This window comes from Gracilinanus agilis, chromosome 5 (genome assembly GCF_016433145.1).
Source record: "Gracilinanus agilis isolate LMUSP501 chromosome 5, AgileGrace, whole genome shotgun sequence".
Classification (NCBI taxonomy): domain Eukaryota; kingdom Metazoa; phylum Chordata; class Mammalia; order Didelphimorphia; family Didelphidae; genus Gracilinanus; species Gracilinanus agilis.
The window spans coordinates 78,979,456-78,985,728 of NC_058134.1; the positions used below are offsets into that span (position 1 = coordinate 78,979,456).

Below are 6,273 nucleotides of genomic sequence, written 5' to 3' on the forward strand. Positions count from 1 at the left end.
GATCTGTTCTATGTTCTTTTGGAGAATATGTGGGCCTATATGCTAGGGTTCAGCTTCTTATCAATGCCTATAAATGAAATATAGAGAAATGGGGATACCAGGCCTCAGCAAAACAGAAATAAATATAACAGCTATTTAAAAGATGATAGAAAAGCAAGTTGCAATCTAGGAATTAAAATGGTGTGGTAAGGGAAACTCAACTTGCCCAACTCCTCTGAACACACACACACACACACACACACACACACACACACACACACACACACACACAAATAAAAAACCTCAAAATAAAGGAAAGATGGAGAGATACATCTCTCTGGGGTTGGAGGAAGAATAGCCAAAGGAATGAAACATCAGGGGAGATGATTTCATAAAATCTTCGAAAAACTTATGAACTGATGCAAAGTGAAATGTTCTCCCACATTTCAGCCTTCAGGACCAGCTTTCCCCTCTCTCATCATCTTCCTTGCACATCTAGTGGCTCTGAAGCAGTGATTGAGACTCCGGGAGTGTGGCCTCTGCCCTGCTCAGCCAGATGAAGAAAGTAACATAGTTTAAATGTTGTCCCTCATGTGGAAGCTGGGTGGTTCAGTGGACTGAGAGCCAGACCTAGAGACAGAAGGTCCTGGGTTTAAATCTTACCTCAGACACAACCCAGGTATATGACCCTGGGCAAGTCATTTTACCCCCATTACCTACTCCTTACAATTCTTCTGCCTTGGAACCAATACACAGTATTGATTCTAAGATGGAAGGTAAGGGTTTCAAAATAAATAAATAAATAAAAATAAAATATAAAATAAATGATCTTCCTCAACATTGTCTCCCCACCAAAGACAATACAAAATTCAAAGGTGGTTTGGAACAAACAATGTGATCTGCAACAAGAAAGATGAGTCTTCTATTCCTGCTGCAACAATTTCTAAGGATGTTCTAGGGAGACAGGATAATGAAAAGAGAATGTAAATAAAAATTTGTTGATTATCATAAAGAGTATTAAAGTTGAATTGAGTTCATTAGACATGTTACAGGACAAAAAACACACACACAAAGCAAGAAGGAAGTTAAAAACCTAAGGAGGATGAGAAGTGTGACTGAGAAAGCTGTAGAAGATTCTGCACCTGAGAGTCAGCAGTCACTGAGTCCTGAATTAGTGGCAGCTGCAACTGCTGGTGCTGAATCTTTCTTTTGACAAGTTTTCATTCAAATCATATTTGTTCCATCAATTAAGAAAATTAAGAAAAGAAACAAAAAATATAAGCAACATATCAGATATGAAGATTGCCAAGTCATCTACATCTCGAATTTAGCCAAGTCAGACCATCAGATTCAGTCTGATGAAGGACATGGATTTTTATCTACAAAGGAATTGTTAGCTCTAGATTCTAGGAAAGGGAAAAGATTATTCCAGGGGAAGAGGCTTAATGTTTTCCCTGTTGAGATAGCTGATGAAGAAGCACTTTAAACAGAGGGATCACCAACACTTTGGGATGTGAAATTTGCTAATCAATTAGCCAAAATAAATTACCAACTTTCCCAGAATGTTACTGAGGAGATGACCCAGTGGACAAAAGAGGGAAAACTGTGGACATTGTCTAAACAATGAAGCTGGTATTGATGATAATGATGGTGCTATTTTTCATGAACATATATTTTTGGATAAATGCCTGGAAGATTTTCCAAAACAAGAAACAATTCATCATTTCATGAAACTAGTTACTAATGAACTCTCCAAAAACCCATTTCTTACTGTTAAATAAGAAGTTGAGCATATAGTATAGTTTCATAATTATTTCCATGAAAAAAGAATATTCTTGAAGAAAATAATATACGATTCAACTGAAAACACAGAAATTTAACTTTTTTTTTTTTGGAGATGTACCCTATCACAGACTATATAGAAATTTTTCTTTCTCCCCTGTTACTTTGTAGGGAATAATTGTTGTAATGGATTCGCATTACAAAAACATTAAGTTGTTTAAGAAATGAGTTATAGTAACTGAAAATATTCTTATTTGTAAAATTTAATTATATTCTGAAGATAATAAAAATTTGACATGAAAAGTATTAAAAAAAAGAACTTCTGTGCAATAGACTATCATGCACTGAGAGAAATGACTATCTTTTACCTTTCTTTCATTTCCATCACAATGGGGATAGTGCTTGGAACAGAGTATTTTTTTTAATAAAGATTTATTAATTGATTGGCTTATTGACTCACCTTGACTTGTATTGAGTTTTTGGATCATCAAAACTTATGACTTTTCATATAGTTCATCTCTTTTTTACCTCTAATTGTGGAGTTGATTTTTTTGTACCCAAATATAAAACTTTTTACTTCCAAACTCATTCAGTTTTGTTATTAGATATAAATGATCATTCTAGTGTTTCATTATCCTGATTTTAACATGCTAAATGTTAGATATCACTTTGACTGTACCTGTCATTGGCATAAAATTTAAAGTTGACACAGGAGCATTCTTGGTGGAACCTGCTTATAACTGTATCATTCCAAACTAGGGAAAGGATAGTCTAAGTGTAGCAGGAGCCACCACTCCTATGAAGTATGGGATTAGTGGCCAGTCTTGGTTCCAAGGCAATTGTGATTTATCAGGTTTTTTTGGGGGGAATAAGAAGTATTGCTACACTAGCAACTATAAAAACAAAACAACACTAGGAAAGCAATTTTTTAAAAAAAAAAGAAAGCTTTCAGAATCCATGTGAGTCAAGCAAACAGTCCATTCCTTGCTACTCATTGATTTTTTTTTTTTTGCTTCGTGAGCTAATATTTATTAACTCTGAAACCCTGTTTCCCATTCATCTCTGCCCTTTAGAACTCAGTGCTCTGAAGATACTTTAGTACTTAATAAGGCTTGCTTTATCAGATTATATTTTTTCTACTTGGATCCCACTTCCTTGAGAGTTTAGGGAGAACTGCCCTTCCTTTACCTATGAATTTCATTAATTACTAACAAATGTTTTTCTTCTTCAATCACTTGGAAATCCAGTAACTTTAATACATCCATTGAAACAATTCCTTTCTAAAAGATTTTTAGAATTTTGACATTCATTCATTCATTAAATATTTATTGAGCAAATACTCTATATAGCTAAAGGATTCATGCTGATTACAGAGTCAGGTTGATCTGGAAGTCCTGCCAGGGCACATTCTATCTATGTGACTCTGTTCAAATTACTTAATCTCTGAGTGTCCCTGGTAAATCTCTAAGATTATATAATATAGAACATTTGGAGAGTCACATTGATAGAGGGAGTTTTCTCATTGAGTGGTCCCTAGATTAACAAAATTATTGGCATATATACATATAAAGTTCTAGATAAAATCTGGGTTTTTAAATATTTTATTATATTTTTATTTATTATCAAAAAGTATTATTTGTATTAGTAAGTTAAATAAAATTATTAAATATTTATTATATTTATATATTATATTTTTATTTTATACCAGAATGAGCTCATAAAGATATAACATGCCAGGTGATTAGCATAGGTTATCATTTAATGTAGGAGACTATAAATTCCACTTTATTCTTAGTGTTCTATATCATCTTGAGAAAATAAGGGAAGCTCAGCTTTTTACTCTTTCTCAGAAAGGTAAAAAATTTTGGGGAAAAGGGCAAGAGAAGTGATAGAACTAACCTAGCCAAAATGTCTTCATTTAAATATTTAGTTAATAAGATAAAAATCTCTTTTCAGCTTCTCCGCCATGATCAGTTTATAAATCAGAGGGTTTTACCCTGGCATACAGCTGTACAATGAATAAAACGTGAAGTCAGGGAGACCTGAGTTCAAATTTGGTCTCAGATATTTACTAGTTGTATTACCCTAGGCATATCATATAATGCAATTTCCTCAGTTTCCTTATCTATTAAATGATGCAGAGAAAGAAATAGCAAACTACTTCAGGGCCTTTGACCAAAAAACTCCAAATGGTCTTGAAGAGTCAGAAACAACCAAATAGCAACAATAAGAACCAGGAACTTACTTTGTTTTCTTATAAAAGTGTCTTGAAAACTGAATTTTAATATAATCCGTTTCTTTTGAAATCCTGTATATTTTGATTTATGTATTTAAATAATTAAAGGGGTTCATAGGCTTCACTAAAATTCCAAATGATTTCACAACACAAGAAAGGTTGAGAATTCTCTCTACTAATCCATGAACAGGAAATGTTCTAAATTTTTTTCTAGTATTTCAAGTTGAGGTTCTTACCTTTACTGATTTTCTTCACTTATCTGAGCTTTAATACTATGCAAAGTGTAAACTATTTTGGTGAACACTAAAATGATAAACCTAAATTCATTAATGTTATTGGTCTGATGGAATGAAATCAGCATGCCCTTATTAAAATCTTGCAAATGAACTTGGTTAGATCCCAGATGATTTAGGGGATTCAAATGAAAGAAGCTTCTCTATTACATGGCCAACTGCCTGTTTCACCCTCAATTGCTTATCCAATGTGAAGCAATAAATCAGAGCAGTAGGCAATTCAAAAAAAAAATCCTTAGTTAATATAGGTAAACTCATATTAGGAAATGAGAAGTGAATAGGGAATTACTACTATAAATGATTTTTTTTCAAAAGGTAAAACATTCAAAACTATCTATTTGGTATGTACGTGCTTTAGTTAGTTTTAGTATCAGTCAAAAATTAGCAAAATTAATCATAATAAATGTAGCACTGGAAAGATCAAAGATCAAAATCACTACAGAGCATATAAAGGTGAAAAGTGAAGACACAGGTAGGAGTTCATGTTATTATCTGCTTGATAAAACTTGTGTATGTGTGTGTGTGTGTGTGTGTGTGTGTGTGTGTTTGTATCTGTGTTCACACCCATATGTATAGGTGGAGGGAGGGAGAGGAACCAGAGACACATACAGTAACAGAGACAGATTCTTTTTAGTAATTATTTTCAAAGTAATTGTATATATATATATATATATAAAGCCAAAACCAGGTCTTATAAATAATAGATTAAGTTTTAAGTGGTATTCAGTAAACTGTGGGTGTGTGGAAGACAAATGGATTCTCAAGATCATTTAAAAGCCAAACAATCTTCTTCACTGGGTTCTAAACTCCGCAAACAAAATAGCAAAGACTGTATAATAGATCTCAGAAAAGATTATATTAGAAGAATTAACTTATAATGAAAGGCTAAGACAAGGAGGCGTGGTGGTGGGGGAGGAGGGAGATCAAAACAAACCAGTTCATCTTTCTTCTTGATTTCAAACTTTTTTCTATCTCTAAACAAAAAAGGCAGAGTTGAACACTTTCTGTCTGAAAATGTCCCATTTCACATATTTTAATTTTATTGTTCCTCTGATTTTATGTCACTGTTAATACTTCCTACATACTAAAAGAAAAATGCTCATGAGTACCACATCAATTTTTTTTAAAAAATGAGAAAATCCTATTTATTTTTGTTCACAAAGCAAAAGGGCAAATTTAAAATATTGCATTTGTATGGAATGTTTTTAATTTCTGTAGGACTATTGACCAGATGTCCTTGAATTTAATTTATTAAAGCTGCATCTCTTGTGGCTATTCAATAATTTATATGGATTCCACTGTGGAATTTTGTATTCAATGACTTATTGAATCATTTCTTATTAATATGGAACTTTAAATATTAAAATCTTTGGAACCATGAACAACTTCTCTCGATAAAATGTATTGTAATCAATATGTTAGGCAAATTCCAGTCTTAATCAAAACCCAAGATACAACTAATGAATGCAATTTTCACTAAGGTTTCTGTCAGGTCTCAAAATATTGAGATCATTTGGAAAATATCAAAAGAGGAATGGTTTTATTTACTAAAATGAATTTTATTGACTTATTTATCATATATAAGAAAAATAAAAGTATTAAGTACTGGAAAGAAAGTTGAAAACCTTTTTATTTTCTGACAGAAAATAGAGGCTTCTCAAAGAATAAATAAATGTATAAACATATTCAAGGACTGAAAATATTGAAAATATACATGTGATAATCTTAATAAGAGTGAGAAAAAGGCAAATGTGGATATTAGGAAAAGTCTGAAAAAGGACAAATGTAACTTTCTTCTTTGAACATCCACTAAAAACATCCTGTTCTTATACCACCCACTGAGAATTGTATATTGTTTTGTTTTATTTTGAGATTGAGTTATCCTATCTTGTCCAAGTTGAAAGTAATAATAGCATCACATGGTTTTATCTGATCTGTTTCTGACCTGGAGTAGTTTGCATTTCCTCAGGAAACCTGTTGGTC

The 6,273-nt window shown here is 32.4% G+C and overlaps 1 pseudogene; it reads left to right on the forward strand.

Moving 5' to 3' along the window:
- The first annotated feature begins 410 nt into the window (after positions 1–410).
- Positions 411–1,843, forward strand: LOC123250351 (annotated as a pseudogene).
- The last annotated feature ends 4,430 nt before the right edge of the window (positions 1,844–6,273 follow it).